Genomic DNA, 14,014 nt, shown 5'->3' with positions numbered 1-14,014 from the left:
ACTTGGTTTGGTGGTCTTCCTGCTTGCAGTTCTTGCAATTGACTGCACTCCATTGAGATAGATCAGTTCAGGTTTGTTGCAGTTCTCGCACACCTTGGGCTGTCCAGTGTAAGCCGAGTACCCACGGTTCCCTCCAATGGCAAACACTGAGGAGGGGTGGATGATGGTTCCATTGCTGTCCTCTCTCAGCTTCACCTTCACTTGCCTCTTGCTGGTCCAGATTCCAAACGGGTCTTAGACATCCACACAGGTATCTGTTCCCTCAACATAATGGCCCAGGAAGCTGAGCATGTCCTTGACTGGCACATGTGGTGTTGCACTTGTGCATTACTATCACCATTCCTTCTGCTTTGGAAGGGTGAAGAGAGGCTGTGCCTTGAATAGTGCGAGTGTCACCACGTTCCCTTTCTCCTGAAGTCCCAGAGTATTCTCTGCTAACTTTCCAGGGTCTTGAAGGTCACATCAGAGTGACTATTATCCGTGATATCGTGGGAGCAGGAGGCGTCCATCACCTCAAATTTGCAGCAATCCATCAAGACCTTCCTAATGAAGAGGTCTGTGGAAAATGGGATCCTTTCACTCATGACCTTCCCTGCTACCCTGACTGTTTTACAGATTCTTTGTTCTCCTGTGGAGATATTGCCACACCCATCTTCGTGAGACTGGTCAAGGTGGGCTTACTGGTGAATAGGGCATTAGATCTGCCCCTGTGTCAGCAGGCCATCTCTCACCATATCATCTCTTCCATGCCAACTCTTTTCCCAGATATCCATAAGACACAGGAGCAGAATTGGGCCATTCAGCCCATCGAGTCCATCCCATCATTCCATCATGGCTGATTTACTATAATTTTCAAACCCATTCTCCTGCCTTCTCCCTATAAACCTTGATACCCTTCCTAGTCTTCCTATCCTTTCCTCTTCCTTCTTGATGATACAGCTTCTCATGAATCATGTTGATCTACACGATCTTAGCCAAAGCGGAGAGGGAAGGCGAGAGGAAGATTTGTCTCTGATGGGATTATATTATAGGTGGCGGATATTGCGGAGGATAATATGTTGGATGTGAAGGCTGGTGGGGTGGTAGGTGGGTATAAGGAGAATTCTGTCCTTGTTACATCTAGAGGCAGAGGGGTGCCAAGGAAGATGTGCAGCAGGCACGACACAAAGTGTGGCATCCATGGACAATGCTCCCCCCAAATGAGATCCTGTTTCTCCCCCAAATGAGATGCTGTGCCCCCCCCCCCCCATATGGCTGCAGTCATCCCTGGCCATCAAATCCATCCTACTCCCTCCCATGTCAATAGTGTCTAGGTAGACACATGCTAACAACTCTCCATCCACCCCTGGATGCATCACTAGTGTGAATCAAGCTTAACACAATAAAAAAATAAAAAGAGCACTCTCCTGTCCCACGTCGGAGGGATGGCCTCAATGACAAGTAGGCTCCTGCTAGCACCCCTCCCCATTGACAGGCCAGTGCCTGTCTCCCTCTAACTTGCTAATGCTCCCCCTCTAACATACATTCTGGCGCCGACCCTGATGTGTGGGAAATAGAGGAGATGCAGGTGAGGACTAAGTTGATGACAGTAGAGAGGAAGCTATGTTTTTTTAAAGAAGAAAGTCTTCTCTGATGCTCTGGAATGGAAGACCACATTCTGGGAGCAGATGTGATGGTGACAAAGGAACTGAGAGAAAGGAATAGATCCTTACAACAGGACAGAGAGTGAAAAGGTATATTTGAGGTAGGTATCTGTGGGAGTTGGTGGGTTGTGAAAAATGTCCGCAAAATGTTTGTCTCCTGAGTTAGTATCAGGAGATTTAGAAAGGGAAGAAGTGTTGCAAGAAATAAACTAAATGTATTTGAGGACAGCGTGAAAGTTAGTGCAAGTGAATAAAACTGATGAGCTCATCATGGGTGCATGAGACAGCACCAATGCAGTCATCAATTTAGCAGAAGAAGAGTTGCAGATCCTTGCCTGTGTAGGCTTGTACTACGTTTTGTGCCACATAACTAACAAAAAGGCAGGCATAGCTGGGACCCATGGCTACCCTTTGGAGTTGGAGAAAGTGAGATGCATCATAAAGGAGAAGTTACTGAGGGTGAGAACAAGTTCTGCTGGGCAGAGAAGGACAGCTGTGGGCCACTGGTTGGGCCTGTTTTTACAAAAGAAACAAAGGGCTTTTAAACCTTCATTATGAGGGATGGAGGTGTATAGAGATTGAATGTACACAGTGAAAATGAAGCAGTCGAGTTCAGGGAACTGAACGTTTTTGAAGCGATGAAGGCATGTGAGGTATCGCGGTTGGAGATAGGGAGTGACTAGACCAGGGGTGCGACAAAATAGAGTCAAGGTAAGATAATATCAGACACATCTTCCCCCTTATTCCCCTCTCTGCTTTCCACAGGGATTGCTTCTTCCATTACTCCCTCACCCACTTATTCCTTTCCACTAATTGTCCCCTCGGTACCTACCCCTGTGATTGCAGGAAATGCTATATGCACCCATAACTCATTCCTCACCACCATTCAGGCCTCCAAACACTCCTATGATTGAAGCCACACTTCACTTGTGAATCTGCAGGGATCAACTACTGCATCCGGTGCTCCCATTATGGTCTCCTCTATCAGAGAGACTGGACACAGACTGGTAGATTGTTTCATTAAGCACCTTTGCTCTGTTTACTGCAATAGCAGGAATCTCTCAGTCGCCAACCATTTTAATTCCACACCCTCTTTCCACACTGACATGCACTGCCACACTGAGGCCATCTGTAAATTGGATTGCTTAATAGTCCATCTGGGCACTCACCAACCAACGGCATTAACATCGACTTCAACAGTTTCCATTAGGCCCCTCCTCTCTCTCTCTCTCCCACTCTCTCTCTCTCAAATACTCTCTCTCTTTCTTACCCTATTCCTGTCTCCTTTCCTCCAGCTCCCTACCCCTTCCCTCCATTCAGAGAGCTATATCCTTCCTCTATAATCTCAGCTTTTTTTCTCATGGCCTCCCACCCATATCTACCTATGTCCTCTTGCCTGGGCTCCTTCATCTGCCCCTGTTTCCCTCCTTCCCCCAGCATTTTATTCAAGCACCTGCCTGCTTTCTGCTCATCCCTCGATGATGGGCTCAGGTCCAAAACATCGGTAATATACCTCTGTTTCTTATGGATGCTGCATAACCTACTGACTTTCTCCACCATTTTTGTGTATTGCACATCTTTCACTGAGTTGATGATCTTACAGCAGGACTTGATAGGTGTTGGTTTGTGTCCCCAGGAACAGGCTGTAGATTAGAGGCATATGTTACGTATAATGCTCAGGACAAATCTTGACAAGAAATTCTGCATATTTTTCCATACCTGCAAAAAAATACAGCACATAAAGTGATGGCAGTCATCTATCTAATCCTCATTGCAGGTATCTTGAGGGCAGCATGCATTAGGAGTGAGATTCTGACCATACAGGAAAGATCTGCTGGGGAGGGCCTCTCCCTTTGCCAAATGAGGTTCTTGCAGGTGATGAGGCAATCTGTATTCTTCTTCCAAAATAAGCATTTTCACAATAAAAAAGTACAAAGGAAAGCAACGCAAAGTCTCTTCGCATTCTTAGTGTCATATTCATAACTATGTTCCATTACTGTACATTGTAATGTTAGCCATTTATTTTACTACATACCTTTGATGTTGATGTGGCATCATGGGGTAATTCCCTTCACTGGTCTCAGCCCATCAAGATCCAAGACTGTGGTTCTTCCTCTCAATGCCCTTGCACTGGCTGCACCAAGCCCCCAATTGTCCCTCAGCATGTACTCTTGCAGCCATTCCAGAGCATTCCCTCACTAGCCCCTTTTCCACTGGCATCCCAGTGTCCTGGGAATAGAAAGCCCTTATGTACCATTTCCACTGGGACACTAATTGCTTTTCCACTGAACACACTCATCCCCGGGGATCAGAGTGTTCTACCTTCAACTGGAAATGGGTGACTTTCTGCTTTCCCTTTTCCACTGGTTTTATCAGCACACGGGCATCAGTAAACACAGGGGATATGAGTAGGGGTAGAGATGGTTAATCCCCAGTGTGAAATGACATCACTTGACACCGGTGTTCAGACAGTTCCTTTTCTACTGGACCTTGTCCCAGTAAATTCCCAGTTAATTCCTGGGATAGGGCTCCAGTGGAAAAGGGGTGATTGATGACTCAATTTGTTGGAAAGCCAACAAATTTTTGGGCGTCTTTCATCAAGAAGATCTTCCAGCAGCAGTCCGTCCCTGCCTGCATTTGTATTCTTACTTCACAAGTATTTCCTTGGGATAAAGGAATAAATATCTGTGAAAGACCCTGGAAAACATGGATCACCTGCCACATTTCACTAGTTGTAGACAAAGAATCCTTCAGTCCAGTACAGGTCCTTGGTCCCAAGATGTTGTTCCAACCTATACACCCCTAGTCCACGTCAATCTAACCTCTTCCCAAAGGCAGACGTTGATAATGAAATTCACCTTCAGTACACCAGAAGGATGGTTAAAGATTCAAGAGCCTGGTAAAAACCTCTGGGAAGTCCAGGTCAGCAGTGAACCTTCAAAGATCAGGTACCACCAGAACCTATTGTTACATAGTTCCTGAAGGTAGGTATCATCATTCACACGCCTCCACCATTTGATCTTAACCTCTCTATAGCGGTCTAAAATTGTATACAATAGTTTATACGCAACCCCAGTCCCTCTGACACGGACGGGATGGCATCCCCATGGAGAACGGCTCTTAAAATAAAGCATTAGAATTTAATTTTCCCACTGGCAATCAACAGCTACCACGTGAAAAATTCCAGGACATCATTATTGTTATGATGTAATTGAGCACTTTTCTTGCATTTCTTTGTAATTCTCTCTAAAGCGTCGTGCACTTTAGAAGTTCCAGAACGACTACCGTATCCGGACTGCTTCGGATATGCATTGATACATTTTAAATAAAAGGGCTCTTCTTGCGTGATTCGGGGGTGGGGGGTCTCCCCATGCGGTGGATTTGAGTTGATCTGCTGGTTCAGAATGAATAGAAGAATCTCTCCGGGGACACAATGCACTGGGAAGCCTGTTGTAATTGCTCATGCTGCAGTCAGCTCGCCGTCTGCAATAAAGTGGCAACTATACCGTTAATCTTAAGTATATTCTGTCCGGCTGCCGTCGGTAGGTTTTAGTGTACAAAGCGAACCCCTTCCTGTTTTGGCGCTGTGTCAATTGGAGGAGGGAGGTGGTGGGGAGGGGGGAGGGGGGAGGGGAGTTGGGTGGGTTGCTTTGCGTTGGGGACGGGGTTGTTTTCTGAGGCCTCAGGAAGAACGAGGGAAAGTTTGACAAGGAGCGTGTGTCAGAATGAGCGAGGTACAGTCTGAAGTCTGCAATTCTTGCTGAGCGACTACTTTTGTTTTATTGTGATTGTTTTGCGCCCACTTTTGTTAATGGGAACTTCCAATTTATTGTAATAAGCCAGGACTATTTGAAACTGCATGGGAAGTCCTAAAACCGAATGGCAGAACAGAGAGAGTGTGAGGGAGAGGAATTGGCAAGTGGTTGTTCTTCAGGGAAAGCAAGCTTTCCTCTTTAGACTTTTGATCTCTTCCTCAACATGGTAAGTGACTGTTTCATCTGTGAGTGTGGCTGCTAAATTCATCTCGTGGAGCCCGAGCGAGAGATTGCTAAAATGTTTGGCTAACACGCATTGCGGACCATCAGACCAGATCGACGGGCATTTACAAACTACAATGTAGTTTTATGGCAGTTGTATTGTGTATTTAGCTGTGATAATATCTAGAGCGGAAACCGAACTATAAACATCGGGCAACAAAAAGAAACGTTGCTCTAAGGCATTAATTTTGTGTGTGTGTGTGTGTTCGTGTGTTCTGATGTATGTGTGTGTGTGTGTGTCTGGGTGCTCGTTCGAACGCGCGCATTGTTGTTTCCATAAATTTATTATGGAGACATTATTTATTGCTTTTCATTTTTCACGTCTCGGTCTTGTAATCGTGATACTTCTAGGACAGATTTGCATACCTATGCAAAAGTCAGAGGTTGTTATTTCACTTACGAGGATTTATTTAATCGCGGTCCAAACAAAACAGTCTGAATGAGACACTGAATTTCTGCCAGAGGAAAACGACACTCGCTAGCTTGGGCCCTTTGTGAATGATTTTGTCAAGCCTGCACCCAGAGCAGCTGGATCATCCGTGCTGTTGTTCACATCTCTTTTATTGCTCACCTTTTCCATCTCCTGGATTGCTTTGCCGTTTATCAGTGCGACCAGGAGACAGACGTAGTTTTGCTGACACTTGTATGTGTGTCTGGCTGGAAAGGTAATGCTTTCATTTATTATTATAATAGACTAGGGGAGCTGATAGAAAACACAGAACAAGTTACAGGTTGGAAAGCCATTGAGACTTCAATGATTTATATAACTCTTGGATGAAAATGTCCTTAGGTCTTGTAACACAAGCAATTTCTGTTATTTCTAGCCATCTGAGTTGTTATCAAAGGATAATGTGTTAATGAAAATTCCCTGCAGAGGCCCCACTTTTCAGCATGTGCATTGAAGTTAGATGAAGCAGACGGAACGGAAGTTCAGACAGAGAATAAGCACCCACTTTTGGCTGTTCTGGTGCTCTGTTTTCTATGTAGTTCCATCCTGTCTGTTTCTTGAGGTAACCTCTTTTCACCTGGAATGTGTGTGCAATCAGAGGCTTAGATGTTTTCCAACATGTTCAGCGAATCCTGATTTTGAGGTCATTCTGGATCACCCCCCACACACACAGTGGTTAGATAGTTTGAGCCATAGTTTCTTTTCCAGAAGTTTTCAAAACTAACTCCATCCTCATTTTCACTCTACATTGCTTCCTGCATTATCTGAAGTAATCTTTACAGTAGTTTTCGACTTAATCACTATCTTAGGCAAAATATTTCATGTGTGGCGCTTGCAGGAGCTGAAGGTCGTTAACAACTGTTTTCACTCAAATTCAGCACGCCCCTTTAAGGGCAGCACGAGCTCAGTCACCTGGTGCATTGTGACATCATAATTGCTGCCCAGGGTGCGCGCTGGAAAGGAGTCAGAGAGAAATTTCTGACGACGCCATTTTCCCATGGCTGCCCCGCCACGTGGCGATACAAACGGGGCCGGTTCGCCATGAGGATGTGCGTCGCCACACAACCCCCCTCAGAACTGGCTACGCGTCCTGTTGCTTTGGTGGGCGGCCCCGGCGCTTGGGCACAGCCGTCTGCACCAGCTGTGATAAGTCCAAATGAGCAGCCTTTAAGTGGTCCACAGTAAACAGTTCTTCCCTGCCTCCCACATCTAAAGTAAAAGTCCCACCGGACCACCGGAGAACCTTGTACGGTCCTTCGTATGGGCACTGCAGCGGGGCTCTCTGTGGTCCTCTCCGGACAAACACAAATTGCACCACATCCAGATCTTTCAGTCGATGGGATGGTTGGGTGCCATGGTGCAATGGGGTCAGCGGGGTTAGGTTGCCCAGTCGTTTATGGTGGTCCGCGAGCCGCTAACCTTCATTGTGCATCGTCTTGGCCTCCTGGCCGAAGAATTTGTCTGGCAGGGAGAGTGGCGCACCGTAAAGCATTTTTGCTGATGAGGCTTGCAGGTCCTCCTTGGGCACCGTCCTAATCCCAAGGAGAACCCAGGGCAACTCGTCGACCCAGTCGGAGCCGGTAAGTCTTGCCATCAGAGCAGACTTAAGGTGTCGGTGGAACCTCTCTACCAACCCGTTAGACTGTGGGTGGTAGGCTGTGGTGTGGTGCAGTGTTACCCCCCCCCCCCCCCAAAACCCTTGCCAGCTGCGACCATAGTGGGGAGGTAAATTGGGCACCTCTGTCGCTCGTGATGTGCACTGGCACGCCGAAATGAGCGATCCACTGGCTGACCAGGGCTGTAGCACACGTTTCCGCTGATGCCTCATGGACCGAGATGGCTTTCAGCCACCTAGTTGCTCTGTCCACTATGGTAAACAGGCACCATGACTCCCTGGACACCGGCAAGGGGCCCACGACATCCATGTGGATATGCTGGAACCTGCACGTTGCCAAGTTGAAATGTTGAACAGAGGCCTGCTTGTGCCTGTGGACTTTAGACGTCTGGCACCTGATGCAGTGGCAGGTTAGCGCTGCTACCTCCTTCTTGGGGCCATGCCAGATGAATCGCTGTGCCACCATACTCACGGAAGTTTTACTGAGGGGTGGGTGAGATTGTGGATAGAGCTGATGACCCTTGCCCTCCACTCCTGTGGGACTACCGGGCGCGGTGAGCCGGTGGAGATGTCGCAGAGCTGCGGCTGGGTGGAGTCTGGAAGCTGAATATCCTCGAGCTGGAGACCTGAGATGGTGGTCTGTAGAGCTTGAATTTTGCGATAGTTGCGCGTAGTCAAGGCCAGGAGCTAGTGTGCTGATGGCCGGGTGGGAGAGCGCATCAATGACCACATTGTCGAGGAGGAGTCACGTGATGGAGTAGTGGCCGGACGGTGAACTCCAGCCCTCTCCAGAAAAGTCGGGAAAAACAAGAGAAAACACAAAGGCACAGAAATAAAAGTTACAGAAAAGTGAGTATAAAGGTGGAAAGAAGATGGCGACAAAAAAAGAAAAGTCGAAAGCAACGGTAAGAAGAGAGGAAGAGAAGACAAAGGAGGAAAAAGGTGAAGGCCTTACCTGTCCGAAGAGGCCCGATGCGGAGAGAGAAACCCGCTCCCTCAGGTCGGTAAATAATGGACTACAAAAATGGCTCGCAGAGCCAAACAAAAGTGCGCAACCGCGCATGCGCGAAGTTTCGCGCATGCGCGATGCGAATGAAAAAAAACACACCGACGGGAGGGGGGACCAGCTGGGGAGTCGATCTCCACAGCCGGCAACGACAGCTGCAGAACACCTGCAGCAAGAAGAGACCACAGAAGACAATAGAAACAAGATAGAAGAGGAGGAAAGGGCAACAAAGAAACAACAGATGGAAGAGGAAGAGTATGGTGAAATAGAAGAAGAAAAGAGAGGCAAGGTAAAGGATATACTTGCTCTTATTAGAGGATACATGGAATCATTTAAAGAATGGCAAACACAGGAATTTAAGGATTTAAGAAAAAGAATAAACAACACAGAGGAGAAAATAATTAAAATGGAGATGACCTTAACAGAAATGGGAAAAAAAATGGACAAGATGGAAGAGCGGGCAGTAGCAGCAGAAATGGAGGTAGAAGACTTAAAAAAGAAATTGGAGAAATCTAATAAAAAAACTAAAGAGACACAAGAACTACTAGCTCAAAAAATAGATACAATGGAAAACCATAACAGAAGAAATAACATAAAGATAGTGGGCCTTAAGGAAGATGAAGAAGGCAAGAATATGAGGGAGTTTATAAAAGAGTGGATCCCTAAGACCCTAGGATGTCCAGAACTACAGCATGAAATGGAAATAGAAAGGGCACATAGAGTATTGGCCTCTAAACCACAACCACAACAAAAACCAAGATCTATTGTAGTAAAATTCCTAAGATATACTACAAGAGAAAAGGTACTGGAGAAGACAATGGAAAAAGTAAGAGAGGGCAACAAACCACTGGAGTATAAAGGGCAAAAAATCTTCATTTATCCAGATATAAGTTTTGAACTCCTAAAGAAGAGAAAAGAGTTCAATACAGCAAAGGCGATTTTATGGAAGAAAGGGTATAAATTTATACTAAAGCATCCAGCGGTATTGAAAATATTTATTCCAGGACAGCAAAACAGACTATTCTCGGATCCAGAAGAAGCACGAAAATTTGCAGAACAATTACAAAAATAGACTGAGGGAGGAAGACGGGTAATGAGAGTTAAAATGATCACGACTGATATGTATGTGGGTAAAGACAAAAATAGACTGAGGGATGAAGACGGGTAATGAGAGTAAAAATGATCACGATTGATATGTATGCAGGTAAAGAGGTATAAGAGTGAATAGAGACAATGAGCATACATGAATGTATCTGTACTTAGAGGAAAATATAGATAGTATAGACAAGAATTAATAAGGGAAGGTAATGGAATAGAGAGAATAAGGAGGGAATTAAAAGAGGGACCTTTGTGACATATGAAAAGTGAAATCTTTTCTGGGGGAGGCGGGGTGGGGGGAAATAGCGGTCACTGCACAATCAGCTGACGCTTGCGAGTGGATTCGCAAATCCAAATGGAGAGGGGAGATGTGGTTGTCCGACAAGGGATAAAGGACAACTCAGGAGGTGAAGGGGAGATTGGGGATAAATAAGATAGAAATAGGAGAATAAGGAAAATGTTAGATGTTGTAGGAATGTTGTCTTATAAAGAGTTGAAAATAAGAAAACAGAAATGGAAAAGGAGGAAAGGTAATGATGGAAAAACGGAAAGAGAAGATAAACAAAATATAAAAGGGCTACGCTGAACTATATGTCTTTAAATATTAATGGAATACATAACCAAATTAAAAGGAAGAAACTACCAAATTTAAATGAATAAATGTATTCCATTAGAAAAAAATAACATATTGGTTAAGAAATAATATTGAAATATTCGAACAAGTATAGGAGCCTTACATTAAATACAATAGCGAAAACCTACCGGGGACAAACATTACCTAAGTTGATGGAAGGAGAAGGAAAGAAAAGAATGGACTCAGTAGAATTTCTGGTGTAATTTTGTTGAATGACAACATTGCCTGACTGGATTAATGCAACCTAGATTGTATACCTAAAATGGATGAGAGGGGGGGGTGGGGGGGTGGTTTGGGAGGAAAGGGGGGGGGGAGAAAAAGTCACTGTATATGTGTGAAAAGAAATAGTGTATATCATGGCTAATGTGATTTATGGTGTGAAAAATAAAAAAATTTATTAAAAAAAAAAAATAATAAAAAAAAAAATGACCACATTGTCCTTCCCTGCCCTGTGCCGGATATCTGTCATGAATTTGGACATGTAGGACAGGTGGTGCTGTTCCCTGGCCGACCATGGGTCCTTGGCCATAGCCAGTCTTGGGTGAGGGGCTTGTGATCGTTGAAAATCGTGAAAGTTCTGCCCTCCAAGAAGTATCGGAAGGGGTGGATGGCCAGGCACAGTGCCAAGAGCTCCCGGTTGATCGCATTGCATTTAAGTTCCAGCAGCTGCAACTGCTTACTGAAAAAGTCCAGCAGGCGCCACTGCCCGTCCAGCCACTGTTCCAGTACTCCCCCGACTGCCGTGGCAGAAGTGTCGACCAAGAGTGCCGTGTGAGTGAGTGTACCAACAAAGTCGCCTCTGTGAGGGCCTGTTTCGTTGCAGTGAAGGCCTCATCTGCCTCCTCCGACTAGGCCAGGGTCTTCTCTTTTGTTGCGATCAGCGTGAAAAGAGGCTGATGTGGGTGGCGTTGGGGATGAATCTCTGGTAAACATTTACTATTCCCACAAATTCTTGCAGGCCCTTGAAGGAGGAGGGTTTGGGGAAAATGCTGGACGGTTGCCTCTTTCTCTGGTGCAGGAGCTGCCCAGATGCTGAGATGGTGTGCCCCAGGAACTGTTTCCCAAACTGGCATTTGGCCTTGTTGACTGTGAGGCCAAATTCTGCCAGCCGGGCGAACAGGGTACGGAGATGGGCCTTATGCTCGTGCTACCAGGATCTAGGTAGATAAAGACAAAGTCCAAATCTCTACCCACTGCATCCATGAGGTGCTGGAACGTCTGGGCCGCGTACTTCAACCCGAACGGCATCCGGAGGAATTTGTACAAGCTGAAAGAGGTGATAATGGCAGTCTTTCAAATGTCATCGGGGTGTACTGGGATCTGGTGGTATGCACGCACCAGATCGACTTTTGAAAAGAACTGCATGCCGTGGAGGTTGGCCGCGAAGTCCTGGATCTGGGGGACCGGGTACCTGTCTGGAGTCATGGCATAATTTAGCCATCTGTAGTCTCCGCAGGGCCTTCAACCCCCTGATGACTTCGGGACCAGGGTTCAGGGTGCGAGTTTCCAGCGCTATATGGGGGAGGGCGCTCACTCAGCCACTGTGTCCATCAGGAACCGGTGGCCCGTGGACTTGTCAGTGATGTAAAGGAGACTGTTCACGTGGCCAACCGTCGCAGCTATCAATGGCGGTTGGCCTGGCTGTTTTCCCTGGAAGTCGCAGGGCTGGTGGCACTTGCAGGCTTTCACTCCCCAGTGCTGGTGATAAAAGCACCATGTTGACTGGGTTTCCTCTGGCTTGTGCTTGGGGGTATTCTGCGGACGGCAGGGCTGCGGCTTGGAGACTTGGCTGAGGACTGCCTCATTCTTCTGTTTTGCATTCCAGAGGACATCTGCCTGGGCTGTGGCCTTACAGGGGTCGTAAAAGTCCTCTTCGGACAGATGGAGTCGGATATTTTCTAGCATCTGTTCAAGGAATATCTGGCAGAAGAGAAAACACAGTTCATGATCATCCAGGTGTAAGATCCTGGAAGCATGCTGCTGGGACGTGAGGCCAAACTTCGCCAGGAGTAGATTTTTGAGGGTGGTGTACTTGCCCACTGCTGGTTGCTGGTGAATGATGTCATCCACCCTCGCCGCCGTGTCCTAGTCCAGTATGCCCACGAAGTGGTAAAATTTTGTGGCGTCGGCTGAGATGTTGCGGAAATGGAATTGTGCCTCCACCTGCCCTAACCATGTCCGTGGGCGATGGGGCCTGAAGGGGGGAAGTTTGAGGACTACTGCGAGCACCTTGACTGCATCCATCATTCACTGGGTCCAGATAGCCGTCTGGCCCTGTCGGGGTCACCACTGTGGCGCTTGCAGGAGCTGAAAGAAATCACTGCTGTGGCGCTTGCAGGAGCTGAAGGAAATCACTGTTGCCACACCGAAGGTCGTTAACGACTATTTTTATTCAAATTCACCGCACTCCTTTGAGGGCAGCATGAACTCAGTCACCTGGTGCATTGTGACGTCATAATCTCTGCCCAGGGTGCGTGCTGGAAGGGATGCTGGAGTCAGAGTAAAACCTCTGACAATGCCATTTCCCCATGGCTGCCCCACCATGTGGCAATACAAGTGGGGCCGGTTTGCCATGAGGATGTGTGCCGCCACGCATGTTTGATTTGAGGCGGAGGGCTAGAAGAGGAGAGTAAGATTGCTGTGTGGGAAGGGTTTCTATTCCTTGTGTACTAACTACAAACATTCTTGTAAGAAGACATTTTATCTACATTCTCTCCCTCAGTCCCTTGATACCACATAACCACATAACAATTACAGCACCATACCAACTTGAAAAATTGATAACCCCTTGATGACCCCTTGTCACCAACTCCTCAGCTGGAGGAAATAGTCTTTCTCAACTCACCTTATCTAATTCCTTCATTTTACAAGCCCCTCTTATCTGTCTGTTTTGGTAAAAATAGTGCATATTATCTTCAATCTTTCCTGTCCCTGATATCATGAGGAGTGAATGTTCCTTTAGCTATTTTTTAAATCTTAAGAACTTAACAAAATATTCTATTTGGACAAAGCAACAACTTACCAATTCAAAATTATTTCCTCAGTTTCAGCACATATTCCTATAGCCTAGAATATGCCCATGTTAAGTAGTCAGTATTCTAAAAGCTGTCTGGTACATATGCAGTATTTCAATTCCATCAAATTTTGTGGAGTATCAGGTGAAATAGCTGGTCAACATTGTATAATCTATTTTGCAATTCCATTGGAGACCAATGCCTATCCATTTGCGCCTTTTAAAAACTCAAGTCTATCGCTGGTCTCCCATATGCCTTTATCTGCAGGTTTCCCTGTAAATGTGCTTGCATATTAAAGTTACAGGTGTGTTCTTGAAGCACAGAGTCTAAATGAGACGGTGTGCATTCACCAAACTGATTTTTGGTACAGACGTTGATGGGAACACTAGGCATATACCAATTTGCATTCTCCTCTGACATTTGCATATTCCTGGGTACTTGATAATTTTCACAATTGAGGGAGAAGTAATCAGGGTCTTTTTCTTTATCAAAAATAGACTGTATACATAATAAATATTT

The 14,014-nt window shown here is 46.1% G+C and overlaps 1 protein-coding gene across 1 annotated transcript in view; it reads left to right on the top strand.

Moving 5' to 3' along the window:
* Window positions 1-5,609: 5,609 nt before the first annotated feature.
* The window catches only part of psd3l (pleckstrin and Sec7 domain containing 3, like), a 538,648-nt gene continuing 530,243 nt past the window's right edge, over window positions 5,610-14,014 (top strand). Inside the window, exon 1 of the mRNA XM_069925817.1 lies at window positions 5,610-5,624. The gene's annotated coding sequence lies outside the window, so the exon portion shown is untranslated. The remainder of the gene's footprint in view (window positions 5,625-14,014) is intronic.

The sequence above is a fragment of the Narcine bancroftii genome, chromosome 3 (assembly GCF_036971445.1).
Source record: "Narcine bancroftii isolate sNarBan1 chromosome 3, sNarBan1.hap1, whole genome shotgun sequence".
Lineage (NCBI taxonomy): Eukaryota > Metazoa > Chordata > Chondrichthyes > Torpediniformes > Narcinidae > Narcine > Narcine bancroftii.
The sequence above is the reverse complement of the archived record's forward strand: the minus strand, read 5'-3'. Positions and strand labels throughout refer to the sequence as shown.